This window comes from Oryctolagus cuniculus, chromosome 1 (assembly GCF_964237555.1).
Source record: "Oryctolagus cuniculus chromosome 1, mOryCun1.1, whole genome shotgun sequence".
Lineage (NCBI taxonomy): Eukaryota > Metazoa > Chordata > Mammalia > Lagomorpha > Leporidae > Oryctolagus > Oryctolagus cuniculus.
This window is the reverse complement of record NC_091432.1, coordinates 231,085,169-231,105,124: the sequence shown is the minus strand read 5'-3', so window position 1 is coordinate 231,105,124 and position 19,956 is coordinate 231,085,169. Positions and strand designations below refer to the sequence as shown.

General features: G+C 50.8%; 1 protein-coding gene across 3 annotated transcripts in view; it reads right to left on the bottom strand.

Annotated features, from left to right (window-relative positions):
- The window catches only part of STXBP1 (syntaxin binding protein 1), a 68,598-nt gene that overhangs the window by 41,323 nt on the left and 7,319 nt on the right, over positions 1 to 19,956 (bottom strand). Inside the window, exon 1 of one of the 3 annotated variants that reach the window (XM_070057127.1) lies at positions 11,481 to 11,567. The exons of the other annotated variants lie outside the window; for them this stretch is intronic. The gene's annotated coding sequence lies outside the window, so the exon portion shown is untranslated. Of the gene's footprint in view, positions 1 to 11,480; positions 11,568 to 19,956 lie in introns of those variants that run through there. 3 annotated transcript variants of the gene reach the window in all.

Here is a 19,956-nt window from a genome sequence, read left to right as displayed (position 1 = left end):
AGGTGAGTACAGTACAGGGAGAAACTGGTAGAAATATATGGCTGGCAGGGAAAGAACACATTACAACAATTTTTAAAAAGCAGATATGAAGAGAAAAGCTTACCCAAAAATGTCATTTGTGTGCTGTAAAGTCATGATAAATCTTGTTTTTTAAATATCTACTTTATTTGAAAGGCAGAGTTACAGAGATCTTCCATCTGCTGGTTTACCCCTCAATGGCCTCAACAGCTGCAGCTGGGCCAGACCAAAGCTAGGAGCCAGGAGTTTCTTTCCAGTCTCCCACATAGGTATGGGGCCCCAAGCACTTGGGCCATTTTCCACTACTGTCCCAAGTGCATTAGCAGGGAGCTGTTCAGAAGTGGAGCAGCATGGCCTGGGAAAACAGTGGAAGACGGCCCAAGTGCACCCACTCAGGAGATCCAGAAGAAGCTCCGGATTTTGGGTTTCGGATCAGCACAGCTCTGGCAGTGTGGCCATTTGGGGAGTGAACCAGCGGATGGAAGACCTTCCTCCCTCTCTCTCTCTCTCTCTCTCTCTGCCTCTCTAATAAATAAATAAATCTTACCAAAAAAAAAAAAAAAAAAAAAGTGAAGCAGCAAGGAATTGAACCGACGCCCACAGGGGCTTAACCTGCTATGCCAGGCACCAGCCCCCATGGACAACCGTTAGCTGTCCGTGTGTGCCTTCCAGTGTTGCCCAAGCTTTCTGGACGGGAAGAATGCTGTGTGTGTGTGTCAGTGAATATCTCTGTGTCCAGTGCTCTTCTTTGCACAGATATTCTGTCAGGAAAGCTCTCTAGGTACGGAATGAATGGATAAAGAGCATAAATGTCCGGGCTCCTGGTCAATTCTGCAGCATTATCTTCCAAAAGCATAATTCATACCATCATCAGTGCTGTGGGACTCTCCAAATTAACACAATAACTATAAAATCAGTTATATTTATTTATTTTTGCTACTATGATAGTATAAAGTGGTATTTCACTGTCTTTATTTAAATTTATATTACTGACAATGAATATGTTTTTTGCCAGTAAAAATTAATTTAAACTCACTGAAAAAAAATTTCGCTTGTGACCATTTGCTGGGGGAAGGCAGACACAGGAAGTAAATCAGACCAAGTGCCTCAGCGTTAAAAGACGCAACAAATGACTGCTGCCCCACGCTTCCTACCAAGTTACTTCCTTCCCGCACCTCGGAAGGCATGTATTTGTCCTGGGTATCGTTAACAGCCAATTCTATCCCTGCCCTACATTTTTAATCCAATACCGAAAAGGAAACACGGATTAGAGCCCATTTTAGCATTAAGAATCAAGTGGCTTGGGCTACCTCCTCACAAGTAATCCCTGGCGATCACTCCTCCTCTCCTTCCTAAACCTCCTTCATTCAGTGGGGAGAAGCCAGGGGGCCAGTGCAGCCGCTGCTGCCCAGAGGTCTGGCCACGACCGAACTGAGTGCATCCACGGCTGCTCCGCCTCCCACCTGTCCACCCAGCGCTGCTCAAAAGGCCAGAGCCTGCTTTGACCTCTCCCTGACACCAGGGATCTCACTCTGGTGGGTCTGCTTCCCTCATGGCCAAGTGGGCAAGAAAGTGGGTCCTCTCTCAACCAGACGCTCTAGGACCTGGGTGCCTCTAGAACTCAGAAAATTCCTCTCAGTCCTGAGATAAACAGCAGGTTGTCTAAGATTATCTGGCCCTCTTCAGCTGTACCCAACCCTCTAACTGGAACCCCAAAACACAGGACAGAGGGAGTGCCTGAGGGACACCCAGGCACGTAGCGCCCCATCCCCATGAAGCCCTCATGGCCTGAGGTCCTAGGACTGCCCCCTTCAGTGACCTGGGCCAGACTCCGAGCCCAAGGCATGTCAAAGCACTGGGAGTGGCATGATTAGCAGAAAGAAGCTGGGGAAAAACACAGCCAAAGCCCTCCAACCACGGGCAACGCCCACAGTCCGCACTCTGTAGTCCCACCCATAACAGAGGCACCAGGAGATGCTTGCCCAGGCGGGAGGGAATAAGGCAGTGCAACCCAAGGCCACAGCCTCCCTCCTCTTTCACCAGCCTAAGTCCAGGGAATCTCCAGAGCTGCTCTCACTCAGGAGTGGAAGTCCTTCCAAAAGGCACCCTCCTGACCCCAGTGGTGTGGGGCACAACGCTGGCTACTCAGGCCGTGGTTACTCCATCGCACACCATTAAGAAAAAATGTCCAGGGAAGTGCTGAAGGTGACAGATCAGGGTTAAAATCCAGGTTCAGGTATGCTCTGGCTGTGTGAGTTTGCCCAAGTTTAAAGCATGTTAAGCTTTAGTCTTCTCATCTGCAAAGTTAGAATTATAATTCTTTTTAAAGATTTATTTATTTACTTGAAAGTCAGAGTTACACACACACACACACACACAGAGAGAGAGAGAGAGAGAGAGAGAGAGAGAGGTCTTCCATCCACTGGTTCACTCCCCAGTTAGCCGCAATGGCCGGAGCTGAGCCGATCCGAAGCCAGGAGTTCTTTTGGGTCTCCCACGCAGGTGCAGGGGCCCAAGGACGTGGGCCATCTTTCACTGTTTTCCCAGGCCACAGCAGAGAGCTGGATTGGAAGTGGAGCAGCCAGATCTCAAACCATCGCCCATATGGGATTTTGGTGCTACAGGCAGCGGCTTTACCCGTTACACCATGGCGCCAGCCCAGAATTATAATTCTTTAATGGCCTGCTGTGGTGATTAATGATTAAAAAATGTCAGTATAGGCCAGCGCCGCGGCTCACGTGGCTAACCCTCTGCCTGCAGTGCTGGCACCCCAGGTTCTAGTCCCGGCTGGGGCGCCGGATTCTGTATTGGTTGCTCCTCTTCCAGTCCAGCTCCCTGCTGGTGGTCTGGGAAAAGCAGAGGAATATGGCTAAAGTGCTTTGGCCCCTACTGCCTACATGGGAAGCCTGGATGAAGTTCCTGGCTCCTGACTTTGGCTGGGCCCAGCCCTGGCAGTTGTGGCCATTTGGGAAGTGAGCCAGCAGATGGATAATCTCTCTCTCTCGCCCTCTGTCTCTCCCTCTCTCTCTGTAATTCTTTTAAATAAGCAAATAAATCTTGTAAAAAAATAAAATAATCACTAAAATACCCATATAGCAAACTATATGACTATTTCACCAAAATCATCCAATCTTCTCAGAACTGCAATGAACACATGAACACATTTTGGAATAATGGTGCTATTGCACCAATGTACATCCATCATGAATGCAAATAAAAAATCGAACACAAGGAGGTAGGCCTTTGATGCACTGGTTAAGGCACCACAGGAAACCTGTATCCCACATACAAGTGCCTGGATTTGAGTCCCAGCTCCATTCCAAGTTCTGAAGTGGCTCTGTGTCACAGTTCCCTACCTGTAAGATGGGATGGGAACGGCACATGTGCCTCCTCAGGCTACTGTGAGGACTAAGGAAGTTAGTATGTGTAGAACACATAGCTCAGCACTCACAGAGTGCCTCACTGCTGTTGGCTGTCACCATCCCATTATCATCAACTTAAAATGGGATTCTGGCCGGCGCCATGGCTCAATAGGCTAATCCTCCGCGTGCGGCACCGGCACACCGGGTTCTAGTCCCGGTCGGGGTGCCGGATTCTGTTCTGGTTGCTCCTCTTCCAGGCCAGCTCTCTGCTGTGGCCAGGGAGTGCAGTGGAGGATGGCCCAGGTGCTTGGGCCCTGCACCCCATGGGAGATCAGGAGAAGCACCTGGCTCCTGGCTTCAGATCAGCACAGTGCACCGGCTGCAGTGTGCCGGCCGCAGCGGCCATTGAGGGGTGAACCAACAGCAAAAGGAAGACCTTTCTCTCTGTCTCTCTCACTGTCCACTCTGCCTGTCAAAAAATAAAAATAAATAAATAAATAAATAAAATGGGATTCTGACTCTCTTAATAAGGAAGGGCCCACTGGTCTCCAGCCGCTTTCTTACAGCTCCCCTATGGAGTTTGAAATATCTCCTGTTTTCCAATTTGCTTCTCTACATGGATTTTTTTCATGCACTCAATATTTATTGAATATCTGCTATGTGCCAGACACTCTTCTGGACATTAGAAAGGCTAAGATGGACAAGCTAAACAAAACACCTGTTCTTAAAGTGTTCCCATTCTGGTACAGAGGGGAGAAACAGGGAGTAGACACAAAGAAACAACAAGATCACTCAGAGAATGATCACTGCTCAAACAGAAACTACAAAGTTTAATGAGCTAGACTGTGCTGGGGGTTGGCAGACGGTCCTCTCTCAGGAGGTAACAAGGAGAAACCACCCCTGAAGGTCTGGGGGAAGATCTGCCGGCACAGAAGAGCAGGTGCACCATTTCCAAGTCGGGGCAGTCCAGGGACAGAGCGCCAAGTCCAGCGGGACCTAACGTGCTCCAGGGAGGGAGGGGATTCAGGTGTACCTATCCTATCGATTAATGGGTAACCTTGTGATGAGGCAACTTACGCTCCCGTGATTAGTACTCTGTTAGTCCCAAGACTGGTGTAGTCCTTGCTGAACACTAAGCTACTCCACTTCAAACATGACAACCCCTCCCTGCAGCACCCTCACTCCACCTTTCTGCCAGCTGGCAACTGTCTGCAGAACGAAGGAGCCCTGGGGTGGGGCAGCTAAGCCCTGCCCCTGGAGTGAGACGAGCAGATCCGTTCAAGGTGCTGAGGAAGGGGACTTCACCCATGAGTCCAAACCACCCCCAGCCCAGGCCCAGGATTCCGGACCCCCAGCCCAAAGACCACTGCTTGGAGAACAGTCTGAGAGGCCCTTTCTCAGGGACTGTTGGAGAAGACAGACCTCTTCACCCCTGACACAGGTGAGCACTGACTCTCCTGGTCAGTTCAAGTGGAAAGTTCTTCCCTTAACTGCCCCAGCAAATGCAGGGAGTGTGGTGTCAAGTGTAGATACAGATACACTCTGAGAAGAAGCATGTGCCATCTTAGAATCTCTATTTGCTAATAACAAATATCTGACTGAAACATGACAACCTTTGCCAAACATATTTTTAAAGGAAATATTAGCCGGCGCCGTGGCTCAATAGGCTAATCCTCAACCTTGCGGCGCCGGCACACCGGGTTCTAGTCCCGGTCAGGGCGCCGGATTCTGTCCCGGTTGCCCCTCTTCCAGGCCAGCTCTCTGCTATGGCCAGGGAGTGCAGTGGAGGATGGCCCAGGTGCTTGGGCCCTGCACCCCATGGGAGACCAGGAAAAGCACCTGGATCCTGGCTCCTGCCATCGGATCAGCGCGGTGTGCCGGCTGCAGCGGCGGCCATTGGAGGGTGAACCAACGGCAAAGGAAGACCTTTCTCTCTCTGTCTCTCTCTCTCACTGTCCACTCTGCCTGTCAAAAAAAAAAAAAAAAAAAAACAAAAAACAAAACCAAGTTTAAAAAAAAAAAAAAAAAGGAAATATTAATGGCGCAGCGGGTTAAAGCCCCGGCCTGCAAGCACCAGAATCCCATATGGGCACCAGTTCTAGTCCCGGCTGCTCCTCTTCCGATCCAGCTCTCTGCTGTGGCCTGGGAAGCAGCAGAAGATGGCCCAAGTCCTTGGGCCCCTGCACCTGCGTGGGAGACCCAGAAGAAGCTCCTGGCTCCTGATCAGTTTATCTCTAGCTGGTGTGGTCATCTGCGGAGTGAATCAGCAGATGGAAGACCTCTCTGTCTCTTTTTGCTTCTGCCTCTCTGTAACTCTGCCTTTCAAATAAATAAATACATCTTTAAAAAAGAAAAAGAAAAAACTTCAATCAATAATTCAGTCTCATGAAAAATATTGTCCACAACAAAAGTAATATCTAATACTTAATGAAAATTTACTACATGGGACATAATCCTTTAGTAAGTCTTTTTTTTTAAATCTTTCTTTTTTAAAGAGATTTATTTGCTTATTTGAAAGGTAGAATTACAGAGAGAGAGGAAGATAAAGAGAGAGATCTTCTGTCTGCTGGTTCACTCCCTAAATGGCCACAATGGCTGGGGCTGAGACAGGCTGAAGCCAGAAGCCAGGAGCTTCTTCCGGGTCTCCCACATGGGTGCAAGGGCTCAAGTACTTGGGCCATCTTCCACTGCTTTCCCAGGTGCATTAGCAGGGAGCTGGATCTGAAGTGGAGCAGCCAGGAGTCTAACTGGCCACCATATGGGATGCTGGCATCACAGCCAGGGGCTTAATCTGCTGTGCCACAACACCAGCTCCAGTGAGTCTTACTTATAGCATCTCATTTAACGCACACAGCAACCCTCAGAGGTTAAGTATTTATAGTCACCTCCAATTTACAAAAGCTAGAAAACTGAGGCCCACAGAAGTGAGGCATCTAGCAGTTATATAATAAAATATACATAACCACATGAAGCTTACGCAGCATAAACTAGAAGTATAAATCAATTCTTTACCTCTACAGATTTAGTCTAGTTGGAGAAGTAAGATACCATACCCAAAGCTTGATGAGATTAAAATGTTGTCAGAACTCCCACATCCCATGGCGAGGGCGTAAAGTGGCAGTTCCCCAAGTGACTAAAGAGGAGTGACCACAGGCCCCAGCAATCCCATGAAAGCCTGGATTCTAGGGAGTACATCCAGAGGAATGCAAGCTCCCATTCCCATGAAAGCCCGGATGGGAATGTTCTCACCAGCACTATTTGTAAATAACCAAAGCAGAAACAACAAATGTCCATCATCTGATGCCTGGATAAACAAACACGGCATATCTACACAGCAATATCAGTCACGGAAAGGAATAAGGCATGGATGCATGTTACAGCATGCATGAACATGTATGCTAAGTCAAAGAAGTCCAGCACACAGGACCACATGTTGTCCTGAACAGGCAAATCCAGAGATGGAAAGCAGCCCATTAGCCGCCGAGGACAGAGTGAAGTGGGGGTGACATCTGAGGAATATGGAGGCTCTTTCTGGGTTAATGACAGTGTTCTTTTTTGTTTTGTTTTGTTTTGTTTTGTTTGTTTGTTTGTTTGACAGGCAGAGTGGACAGTGAGAGAGAGACAGAGAGAAAGGTCTTCCTTTGCCATTGGTTCACCCTCCAATGGCCGCCGCGGCTGGCGCGCTGCAGCCGGTGCACCGCACTGATCCGATGGCAGGAGCCAGGTGCTTCTCCTGGTCTCCCATGGGGTGCAGGGCCCAAGCACTTGGGCCATCCTCCACTGCACTCCCGGGCCACAGCAGAGAGCTGGCCTGGAAGAGGGGCAACCGGGACAGAATCCGGCGCCCCGACCGGGACTAGAACCCGGTGTGCCGGCGCCGCAGGCGGAGGATTAGCCTAGTGAGCTGCGGCGCCGGCTAATGACAGTGTTCTAAAATTGACTGTGATGACATACGCACCATTCCATGAACATGCAGTCACTGAATTGTATACACCTTTAAAAAAATATTTTATTTATTAATTTATTTGAGAGGCAGAGTTACAGAGAGAGAGAGACCTTCCATCTGCTGGTCCACTCCCCACATGGCCTCAACAGCTGGAGTTGGACCAATCTGAAGCCAGGAGCCAGGAGCTTCTTCCAGGTCTCCCATGTGGGCACAGGGGCTCAAGCACTTGGGCCATCTTCCACTGCCCTCCCAGACCATTAGCAGGAAGTTGGATCAGAAGTGGAGCAGCTGGGACATGAACTGGCACTCATATGGGATGCCGGTGACACAGGCGGAGGCTTAATCTAATACTGCACAGCACTGGCTCCTGGATTGTATATAATGGGTGAGTGATATGGTATGTCAACTGTATCTCTATAAAGCTGTTTTTAAAAACTCATTAGGGGCTGGTGCCGCGGCTCACTTGGCTAATTCTCTGCCTGCGGCGCCGGCACCCCGGGTTCTAGTCCCGGTCGGGGCGCTGGATTCTGTCCCGGTTGCCCCTCTTCCAGGCCAGCTCTCTGCTGTGGCCCGGGAGTGCAGTGGAGGATGGCCCAAGTGCTTGGGCCCTGCACCGGCATGGGAGACCAGGAGGAAGCAACTGGCTCCTGGCTTTGGATCGATGCAGCGTGCCAGCCGCAGTGCACTGGCTGTGGCGGCCATTTGGGGGGTGAACCAACGGCAAAAGGAAGACCTTTCTCTCTGTCTCTCACTGTCTAACTCTGCCTGTAAAAACAAAACAAAACAAAACAAAACAAAAAAAACAAAACCTCACTAGGGAATTTTAGATGAAAACTTCAAACTCAAACAAGTTCCTTTCACTGTTTGTTAAAAACAAAAAACAAAGAACCACCACCACCAAGAGAGACAATGACACACAGAAATCAAACTCAAAAAACCAGTGCAGGAGCAGGCAGGCAGCCCAGCAGTCCTGACTTCACGTCCCACATCAGGGTTCCTGCTCCAGCTCCCGACTCCAGCCTCCTGCTCATGCAGACCCCGAGAAGCAGCGGGGTGGCTCGAGCGCCGGGTCTCTGCCATGCACATGGGAAACCTGGACTGCGCTTCCAGCTTCCAGCTGCAGCCCTGAGCACTGTGGGCATTTGGGAAGTGAACCAGCAGGTGGGAGCACGCTCTTTCTCTCTATGCCTCTCAAATAAACAACAAAAAATTAATGCAATATAGAACTATTCCATAGTGTCTCACCTGAAGACAGGTAGTCTGGCTTACTCCTATAAAAACTATAATTAAATTAGTATCACTTACTGTAATTTTATACCTAAATTACACTTTGCAGAAGAGAAAAGGCCAAGAGATACCACAAATTGTTATCCACGGGGCGAGGAAAGGGTACCACCCCCTCTGACCGATGCCTGGCAGCTGTTGAATCCAGTAATAATCTGAGGATGGCTCTACTCAGGGTTTGAGTTTTGGGTGGTGGGAGTGGGACAAAAGGGTAAGGCTGATGGGTTGGAGCTGTCACAGCTTTGGAGGTGGGTTAACAACGGCTTGAGTACGTTGCCCCAGTAAGCATAAGCAGAGAAGGCCCAGCCTCAGGACATCCACACCCTGGGCCGCTGCCAGCACCTGAGAGGTGTGCATGACGGGAAACACCTGACACCTGAGAAACCAAATCCTAACCTCGGGGTCACGAAGGTGACTTCTCTCTTTCTTTTCAAGGAGATGCTTTTTTTTTTTTTTTTTTTTTTTTTTGAGTCTTATTTTCCCATTTCATAAGGTTTATTTTTTATTTTTTTGACAGGCAGAGTGGACAGTGAGAGAGAGAGAGACAGAGAGAAAGGTCTTCCTTTGCCGTTGGTTCACCCTCCAATGGCTGCTGCGGCCGGCGCACCGCGCTGATCCGATGGCAGGAGCCAGGTACTTCTCCTGGTCTCCCATGGGGTGCAGGGCCCAAGGACCCGGGCCATCCTCCACTGCACTCCCGGGCCACAGCAGAGAGCTGGACTGGAAGAGGAGCAACCGGAACAGAATCTGGCACCCTGACCAGGACTAGAACCTGGTGTGCCGGCGCCGTTAGGCGGAGGATTAGCCTAGTGAGCCACGGTGCCGGCCTTCATAAGGTTTAGAGTGCAAAAAAAAAAAATCTCTAAGCAAAGCCTCACAGACCTTGGGACCCCAGTTACCAGGAAGGACCTCTCAAAGTGGGCACAGTGGAGAGCAGCACCACGATTCCTAGCGTACTTGAGAGGCAACAGTCACCTCAGCTCCGCCCGAGGCTGCCTAGAACACAAGTTCCTGGGTTAGAAAGAGCCGTGGCGGCCGGCGCTGTGGCCGTGGCGCTGTGGAGTTGAGGGGTAAAGCCGCTGCCTCCAGTGCCAGCATCCCATACGGGCACTGGTCCTGGTCCCGGCTGCTCCTCTTCCGATCCGGCTCTCTACTATGGCCTGGGAAAGTGGTGGAGGATGGCCCAGGACCTTGGGCCCCTGCACCCAGGCTCCTGGCTCCGGATCGGCGCAGCTCCGGCCGTTGCGGCCAATTGGGGAGCGAAGCAGTGGGTGGAGGACTTCACTCTCTGCCTCTCCTTCTCTCTCTGTGTAACTCTGATTTTCAAATAAATAAATAAATCTTTTAAAAAAAGAGCTGTGAAGTTACAAAATACATAAAAACAGAAAATTCGATCATATATGTAAACCAAAACCATCTACATCTTCTTAAAATCAATAGCTTATGGTGGTCAATACTGCTGTGCCAATACTTGAACTAAAACATCAGAGACACACAAAATCGGTGACACGCCCCTCCGGGGAGGAACGCATGCTGCTACCTCATGGGCGCAGCTGAACAGGACATCCTTAAGAGAAAGGGCTGCAGGACGAGGGCCGTAACTTTGATACGAGACCGTGGAGCCAGCACACAGTACTCAGCCGCTTCTCCCCTTCGCTAAGGAGACCCGAGACAGGAGGCTGTGCCCACACAGCACCGGCGCGGCAGGCCTCATCTGTGAACGGCCATCTGCGCTGCCGACCTGTGTGTGTCCTGCAAATGCTCTGCTCCCTCCGGAACACACGCTGATGACTGCAGTAATCCCTCCTGGAGCTGCGGAGCCCAGAACCGGAATCTGTCTTGGCAGGAACCCAAGACGTGGCCAGCATCTTACACTGGCAGACGCAGCACCTAATGGCTCCAAATCACACCTCTTCTCCTGAAAGGCAGCTTCCCTGAGGACTAAAGGATTAGGGGAAATGCACTTTGAAGAGAGGGGAAGAGAATGGAGTATTTCACACAATCCAAGAAACCGAGAGTCGGCAGGGACAGAAGACGACCCAGTCTAGTGGTTCTCATCAGTGAGTGAATTTCCTTCCCCAGGAGACAGTCAGCATGGTCTGGAGACTTTTTCTTTCGTATTTATATATGTATTTATCTGAAAGCCAGAGCAACACAGAGAGAAGCAGAGTCAGAGAGAGGGAGGTCTTCATTCTGCTGGTTCACTACCACCCAGATGGCCACAAAAGCCAGGGTTGGGCAAGGATGAAGTCAAGAGCCAGGAACCGCATCCAGGTCTCCCACATGGATCTCGGGGCACAAGCACCTGCTGTTTTCCCAGGCCCAGTAACAGGAAGCTGGGTTGGAAGCAGAACAGCCGAGACTTGAACATGCACTCTGAGACGCCAGGGTTGCCAACAGCAGTTTAACCTGCTGCACCACAACACCAGCCCCTGCAGTTTTGACAGCCAAGGCTTGGCACTGGGGGCGCTTCGGCATCTAACGGGTACAGGCCAGGGGTGCTGCTGAACATCTGACAACGCACAGGTTCATCTGTCCCAGATGTCAAGAGCATCAAAGCTGAGAAACCCTGATCTTGCCCATTTTACAAAGAAACTGAAGCCAAGGGAGATGAGGTGACTCGGCCGGGGCAGTGGCAGGAATCGTCTCAGGTGCAAGCCCGAGACTCTCCCCAGCCCACCAGCTAAGATGTAACTTGCTTTAGGCTTACAGATCAGAGGTATTAAAAAGACCCAGTCCTACACAGCAGAGGAGGCCACAGTTCAAGCCCTGTGGGGAACTTCCAACACAACCACGCCACAGACGTCAAACGCACGAGACAGAAAAGCCTCAGGGAGGCTTCCAGAGGCAGGAAATGTCCCCTCCCCCACCTCACAAAGGTCCAGTTCCAGGAGAGCCGCTTCCTTCCCCAGATCCTCCTGGCCGGTCTCAGTAAGAAACCAGGAAACATCCTCCTTCCTGGGTCGGGCCCAGCGTCAAGCACAGGAAGAAGGTGGAGCTCCAGAAGAGGCGCAGCACTGAAAACCAAACGAAAATGGCTGCGCACACTCACTCGCACTCACCACGCAGGCTGCCGGCGCTGCCCTCGGCACACTCACAGACACTCTGCTTCTTACGTCAAAACTGCCCTCATGGTTCGCAATACTATTCGTTTGTTTATTTCCTTAGCCCGGCGAGCTGGCTCCCCACCTCCCCACCTCATTCTGCCATTTCACATAACCTCACGGCCGAGCTCCCTTCCTGACTTCTCGGTGTGGTGGCGCAGACCGTGTTCTCTGCACCAGTCTTCCTCCACAGTAAGATCCTGGCCTGAGCCTTCGCTACGTCTCTGTCATTTTCCTCATCAAAGTTTTCACAGGCTCCTCATGTAGACATTTCCATCTACACTGTCTAGAGCAGGGCCAGTCCGTTCCGGCCATCCAGCGGTAGCAGAGTGTGCAGGCGGTGCTGAGCTCCCGCCACACCTGGGTGTCATCTGGACATTCTGCTCAGACACTGCGGAAGGCGGTGTACCGGCCTTTGCCACCTGCCCTCAGCTGGCGGATGGGTGAGAAATGGCTGTGAGGTTTTCCTTTGCACACTGTGTAATTCAGTTTCAAATTCTAGACCAAAGACTCCTTGGTTGAGGATGTATACTGGGGTCTGGGGTCTGGGTCTGGGGTCTGGGGTCGGGGTCTGGGGTCCGGGGTCTGGGGCAGGCATGAAGAAGGCAGTCAGAAGTAGCCTTAGGTTTCTGATAATGCCTTGTCTCAAAGTGAGCAGATGACCCAGTTCGGTTTGAAATTCCTGGATCTGGGGTGTCCCAAACATCTGCTTTTTTTAAAAAAAAATTATTTTATTTATTTGAAAGACAGAGAGGTCTTCCATCCACTGGTTCAATCCCCAAATGGCCACAATGGCCAGAGCTAGGCCAATCCAAAGTCAGGAGCCAGGAGCTTCTTCAGGGTTTCCCATGTGGGTCGCAGGGGCCCAAAGACTTGGGCCATCTTCTACTGCTTTCCCAGGCACATTAGCAGGGCGCTGGATTGGAAGTGGAGCAGTCGGGACACGAACTGGCACCCATATGGGATGCCGGTGCTGCAGGACAGGGCTTTAACCCACCACGCAACAGCAATGGCTCCCAAACATCTGCTTTTAACTTGCTTAGCCAGGCTTTGTTCACTGCCCAGACCACCCCACTGTCCTCTCAGCAAGAATGAACGGGGGTGGGAAGAGCTTGGCACTTGGCTGTGTCAGGAATGAGGGTGTAGTGGTCCCCACCTCCGGCGAGCGGCCACTCCCCTCCTTCCTTCCTGGAATGCAAGTCTAACTTTACATTCCGAGTCTGTGCTCTTATTCTCGACAAATGACTGATTTGGGTCCACGAATGCTGAGCCCAAAGGGAGGGGAAGTGGAACCCTCATCCAGCACCGGGAACAGTGGACATCAGCCAAATACACACAGCAGAGTCCTCCAAGTTCCAGGAACTGGCTGTGCCACGCACCTCCGGGACTTGGAGGAACGAGCAGTGGCATGAGCACGCGGTGGTGTCTGAGAAGTCGCAGGGCTTCTGAGAAGCGGTTAGGTCTAGGCCCTGGGGCCCGTGCGGCAGCACAGCAGGTAAAGCCACTGCTGCAATGCCAGCATCCCATTTGGGCACCAGTCCATGTCCCAGCTGCTCCACTTCCAATCCAGCTCCCTGCTAATGTGCCTGGGAAAGCAGTAGGCGATGGCGCAAGTGTTTGGATCCTTGCCAGCCACATGGGAGACCTGGATGAAGCTCCTGGCTTGGGCTTGGCCCAGTGCTGATCACTGCAGCCATCTGGGGAGTGAACAGTGGATAGAGGGTAAATCTCTCTGTCTTGCTTTCTAACTCTTTCAAATAAATAAAATAAATCTTTTTTAAAAAGCATTAGACCCTTCCTGGGGGCCCAACATGGTCCAACTGTCCATCCCACAACCTGGCAGAACACTGAGTTTCCCCCGGTCCACATGGCCCCAGCACAGAGCCACCTTTCCCACCCCATTACCCACTCAGTCCCAGAATCCTGGCAGCCAGACCATTATCTCCCAGGCAAGACACAGAAAGAAACTGGTCTGGAAAACCAGAACTCAGGAAGAAAAATCTAAAGATATTGACACTGGGGTCCCCAAGAAATAGCCCACCCAGGCCAGGTCCACCCACAGGGTGAAATCCCTCAGCTGTTACGCCTCCCAGTCTTAGTCACAAGCAGACAATCGCAGTTTGCCAAACATCTAGGGAAGTTCCTACATTGTAAACAGAGACTAACTCTGTCTCTCCCTCTCACCGTCTGTAATCTACCTCTCAGATAAATAAAATCTTAAAAAAAAAAAAAAAAAGACATGGAAGAAGCTGAGACTATGCAGAGATTTAAAAATGTTTTTTCAAAAAGATTAAGTCATAAAAGACACTACTGTCCACAAAACAAAAATTGAGGGCTATAAGAAAGAAAATTAAAAAGGGTCATAGGTGGAACAAGCACTTGGCCTCGTGGTGAAGATGCTGAGAGGCCCACCCCCCACTGCGGAGTACCTACGTTCAGCTGCCAGCTCCAGCTCCTCATTCTACCTTTTTGCCAGTGCACAACCTGGGAGGCAGCAGGTGATGGCCCAAGTGCCTGGGTGCCTTCCATCTACATGGGAGACCTGAGCAGAGGCCCCAGGGTCCAGCTCTGGCTCCGTGTAGTCCTGGCTACTTGGGGATTGAACCAGCGCATGCAAGCTCTTCTCTGTCCCTCAGATTTAAAAAAGAGAGCAAGCGTACCAGCGAGCAGCTATTGGGAATTTTTAAAAAACAGGACAGCATGGGGCCGGTGCTGTGGCACAATGGCATCCCATATGGGCGCTGGTTCGAGACCCGGCTGCTCCACTGCCGATCCAGCTCTCTGCTGTAGCCTGGGAAAGCAGTAGAAGCTGCCCCAAGTGCTTGGGCCCCTGCAGGCCCCTGCACCCATGTGGGAGACCCGGAGGAAGCTCCTGGCTTCAGATTGGCGCAGCTCCAGCCACTGTGGCCAACTGGGGAGTGAACCATTGGATGGAAGACTTCTCTCTCTCTCTTTCTCTCTCTGCCTCTCCTCTCTCTGTGTAGCTCTGACTTTCAAACAAACAAACAAACAAAACAGGACAGCAGAATTGTAAAACTAAATAGAGGCTTAGGAGACAAAGCTGAGGAAGTCTTTAAAAACACAGCAAAAAGCCAAGCAGAGGAGGGGGTGGCTAACCTAGCTCTGACAATGCCTGCATCCATATCCGAGCACCCAGGTTCCACGCTCAGCTCTGCTTCCTGACTCCAGCTTCCCACCGATGCACTCTGAAAGGCAGCTGCTGATGGCTCAAGTAACGGGGTCCTTGTCCCCCCACAGGAGACCTGGACTGAGTTCCTGGCTCCTAGCTTCATCCAGACCAGCCCTGGCTGTTGTGGCATTTGAAGAGTGAACCAGTATTATAAGAGTGCTTCCTTTCTGTCTCTCTCTGTTTCTCAAATAATAATTTTTTTAAAGCCAAAGAGACAGATAACTGAAAACAAAATTAGAGGCCCAGTCCCTGCGGTCCCACATCTAAATAACAGGAATTCCATAAAGAGAAAACTGGGTAGGGATCACTCCTGCTGTCTCGTGAGAAGGCAATCACCCCAACACAGGGTAAACTCGGCAGCTGGCCACACGACTCCCTCATCTTAGAACTCCAAAGCTGGCCTGGCACTGTGGTGCAGGTGAGGTCGCTGCTTGCATGCAACACCAGCATCTCCTGTCCCATACCTCCCCACCTTTCAAATAAATACATCTTTCTAAAAAAATCACAAACAGAATGAGTCTGTACACTGATTAATTCTGCTTATTTTTAAAGATTTATTTATTTATTTATTTGAAAAGCAGAGCACTGGAGAGAAAAAGAGACAGAAAGACAGAGAAATGTCCATGTATTGGTTCACTTCCCAGATGCCCACAGTCAGGGCTGGGCCTGGCCTAAACCAGGAGCCAGGAACTCCATCCTGGTCTCCCACATGGGTGGCAAAGCCCCAAGCAGTTGGACAATCATCTGCTGCCTTCCCAGGTGCACTTAGCAGGAAGCTGGATTGGAAACAGAGCAGCTAGACCTTGAACTAGTATTTGGGCAAGGGCTGCCAGTGTCACAGGTGACAGCTTAACCTGCAGCGCCACAATGCTGGCCCCACACTGAGTAGTTTTTAAGGGGTTTGCTCGGTCTGTCCTTTAAAGCCCATGTGAAATAAACAGGGTGTGGACAGAGACTCTTGCCTAGTTCCAATGTGTTATTTTCCTTAAGTCCCTAACAACTGGTACCAATGGCACCCACGGGTCCAGAGCCCAAGGACAGGGCTTCTCTGTGTGCTCTCCGGGCTCTCCAGGAGAGAGCAGCCCAACAAGGGCCCGGCCTGCCCTGCCACTCCCGGGTGCCTGGCCTGCCTCTGAGCACCTGCCCTAGGATGTACCGCTCACAGGCATCTGCAACAGCATCCTCCCCACAACCTGTTTCTTTGTTTTTTGTTTTTATCTCTCAGCCAGGCGCACAACCAATCTGACCGGCTGTGCACACTGGAAAACCAGGACTCTTTCCCAGCCCCATCTGCTCTGCATACTTCCCGTCCTGCACAACCTGACCCTGTCATATCCTACAGCCCCGCCTCCCTACCCACTTCTCTATCCTGCTCAGGTCACCATCCTCACCACTGACATCCCGCAGCCTTGTAACTCACTGCCTCCCACCCAGCAGCCAGAGAGCTTCCCAAACTGACTTCTGTGTCTCTCCCTGACTTAAAACCTGCACTGGCTTCCCAAGGCTCTTAGAGTAAAGAAAAAGGTCTCAACAAGGCTAAGAATGCTGTAGCATCTCTCCAGCCAGAGCGAACCTTTCTCATTCTCTTGACAACCTCAGACACTCCGCTCTGCCTGGCTTACTCTCCCCCAGGCCCCACCAACACCATCCTTCTGCCTGGCTGATCTCTCCTCATCTTCAGGGTCTCCCTCATCCCCAGGCCTTGCTGGGGCTCCCCAAGGGCCCCAATATCGCCCATGTGGCCTCTGTCAGGGTACATCCCCCACTGTGTGACCATTAGCTGTCTGGAGGCCCCAAGGAGGCCCAGGTCCACTATCCATCATTCTCAATCTGTGCACACAGTGGCTGAAGGAATTAAACACACCTGCTCCCAGAGCCCCCCACCCGCACCCCCGGCACCACCTCGTCCTGGAGCCCTCTGAAGTCTCGGAGGCCCCCGGGAGTCACCAGGGAGTGACTGCAGGAGGCTCTCATTCAAATGGGTCTTCACAGTCAGGATCCAGCGATTTGCTTTAAAAATTTACTTGTCTGTCTTGACTCATCTGTCTAAATGCTTTTCTTCCCACGAATAAAACGGGCTTTTGCTAGTGTGATAAACACTTAACATCTATTCCTGTCCTACAGGGCCAGGCCTTAAGAAAAGTGATTAGTAGGTACTGAAAGGGAAAGTAGGCGAGGATAAGAGAGAGAGAGGGAGGAAGACTGGACTCTGATCGCCAGAGCAGCAGTCACCTGCGCTGTCTGTGGCTCCTCCCTCGAAGCCCGGGATGTCAGGGTCAGATCAGAGCTGGGCAGAAGCAGGCTGCCCTGCTGTAACCAAGGCAGAGCTCCCCAGGCTGCGGCAGAGTGGGCGGCGGTGGCAGCGGCTGCTGCCCTGCACCCCCGCCCCGCAGTTGGTTCCGCACTTCAGCGACCCTGAGCAGGCGGACCGACATCTGTGACTCCATCCACAAACAATCAGCCACTGATACTGGCTCTCTGTTGTTTTCCAAGCAACTTTTCCTGTATTATTTAATGTGGATACTGTGAAGTCAGAATTAACTTCCCAATTTATTTTTTTTTTTAAGATTTATTTATTTGAGAGGCAGAGTTACAGAGAGAGGGAGAGACAGAGACAAGGTCTTCCATCCCCTGGTTCACTCCCCAGATGGCCACAACAGCCGGAGCCAGGCCGATCCAAAGCCAGGAGCCAGGAGCTTCTTCTGGGTCTCCCGAGAGGGTACAGGGGCCCAAGCACTTGGGCCAACTTCCACTGCTTTCCCAGGCCATAGCAGAGAGCAGGATTGGAAGGGGAGCAGCCAAGACTTGAACCAGCACCCATATGGGATGCTGGCACCTCAAGCAGAGGCTTAAACCATGACGCCACAGCACTGGCCCCAGAATTCCCAATTTAATAACACATCCCGGTAATCAGTCATGAAGAGTTACAACTGAAACGGTTAGATGGGTGTTCTACAAGATTTGACCAAAATTGCGCTTAGTTGAAAATTCATATGCTTAGGCCGGCGCCGCGGCTCACTAGGCTAATCCTCCGCCTAGCGGCGCCGGCACACCGGGTTCTAGTCCCGGTCGGGGCGCCGGATTCTGTCCCGGTTGCCCCTCTTCCAGGCCAGCCCTCTGCTGTGGCCAGGGAGTGCAGTGGAGGATGGCCCAGGTGCTTGGGCCCTGCACCCCATGGGAGACCAGGAAAAGCACCTGGCTCCTGGCTCCTGCCATCGGATCAGCGCGGTGCGCCGGCCACAGCGCGCCGGCCGTGGCGGCCATTGGAGGGTGAACCAACGGCAAAGGAAGACCTTTCTCTCTCTCTCTCTCTCTCACTGTCCACTCTGCCTGTCCAAAAAAAAAAAAAAAAAAAAAAAAAAAATTCATATGCTTAGTTTCTTTCACTAGAAAACAAAAATAGGGGCCAGTGTGGCATAGCACAAAAAGCAGTGGAAGATGGCACAAGTGCTTGGGCCCCTACAACCCATGCGGGAGACCTGGAAGAAGCTCCTGGCTTTAGCCTGGTTCAGTCCTGGCCATTGCAGCCAACTGAGAAGTGAACCAGCAGATAGAGGATCTCTCTGTCTCTCCCTCTCTCTCTGTAACTCCGACTTTCAAATAGATAAATGAATCTTTAAAAAAGAGGGAAAAAAAGGAAAGAAAGAAGGAAGGAAAGAAGAGAGGAAGGGAAGGAGGGAGAGAGAGAAACAAAAATAACTGGGGCTGGCATTGTGGCTTAACGCTGCCGCCTGCAGGGGCCAGCGTTGTGGCAACAGTGGGTAAAGCCACAGCCTGTGGCACCAGCATCCCATATGGGTGCCAGTTAAGAGTCCCAGCTGCTCCACTTCCGTTCCAGCTCCCTGCTAATGTGCCTGGAACAGCAGAAGATGGCCCCTGCAGCAGATGTAGGAGACCTGGAAGAGGCTCTGGGTTCTTAGCTTTGGTACAGCCCAGCCTGGCCATTGCAGCCATCTGGGTAGTGAACCAGTGGATGGAAGACCTAATGCTGCCTTTCAAATGAATAAATCTTTTTTTTTTTTTTGATAAAAAAAGAAAACTTTGTACTTTCCAAGTGAATTCAGATGCTCTAACAAGATGGATTCAATATTTATGGGTCTACCAGATGGAGTTCTTGGCTCCTAACTTCAACCTGGTCCAGCCCTTAGCATCTGCTGTGGTCATTTGGGAAGTGACAGCGGATGGAAGATGTTGATGTTTCTCGCAATCTGGAACTGCCTTTTAAGTAAATAAGTAAACAAACCTTTTAAAAGTATACTTATGGGTCTACAAAGTATATCAATTTGTTTCAGCTTCAAATCTAAATCTCAACATTATTCCTCTGCTTGGAATGAAACTGTAACGTTAAATGGCTGTTAAGGAGAAGGGCTGGATGCCAGGCCCTGTTCTAGGCACTTCACTTAGTCTGAGTCACTTCACCCTCCAAACAATCCCACAAGTTACTCTCGTTAGCCTTATTTTACACTGAGAAACTGAGGCCCGTAGAGTTTAGGATAATTCCTCAAGGTTACATGGATAAGTTGCCCTATTGATTTCAATGATTAATATTCAAATAGTGCTCAACACATGCTAAATACGCTAAGTGCTTTGTGTATGTTAACTTGTTTAACGTCACAATACACCTGTAAAAAAGGATACCAAAACAAATTTTTTTAAAAGAAATTTAGGGGCCAGTGCTGTGGCGAAGCAGGTTAAAGCCCTGGCCTGAAATGCCGGAATTCCATATGGGCACCAGTTCTAGTTCCAGCTGCTCCTCTTCCAATCCAGCTCTCTGCTATACATACCCTGGGAAAGCAGTAGAAGATGGCCCAAGTGCTTGGGCCCCTGCACCCACGTGGGAGACCTGGAAGAAGCTCCTGGCTCCTGGCTTTGGCTTGGCCCAGCACTGTGTACATGCAATTTAACTCTCCACAAACTGTTTGCTATTCACCATGTGTGACAAACTGTTCGAGGCACTATGGGAAATGTCAAGGAACAAGACACAGTCCCTGCCTTCAAGGAGCTTATGATTTAACAAGGAAGAAAAATTTACAACAAATAACTATAACCTAG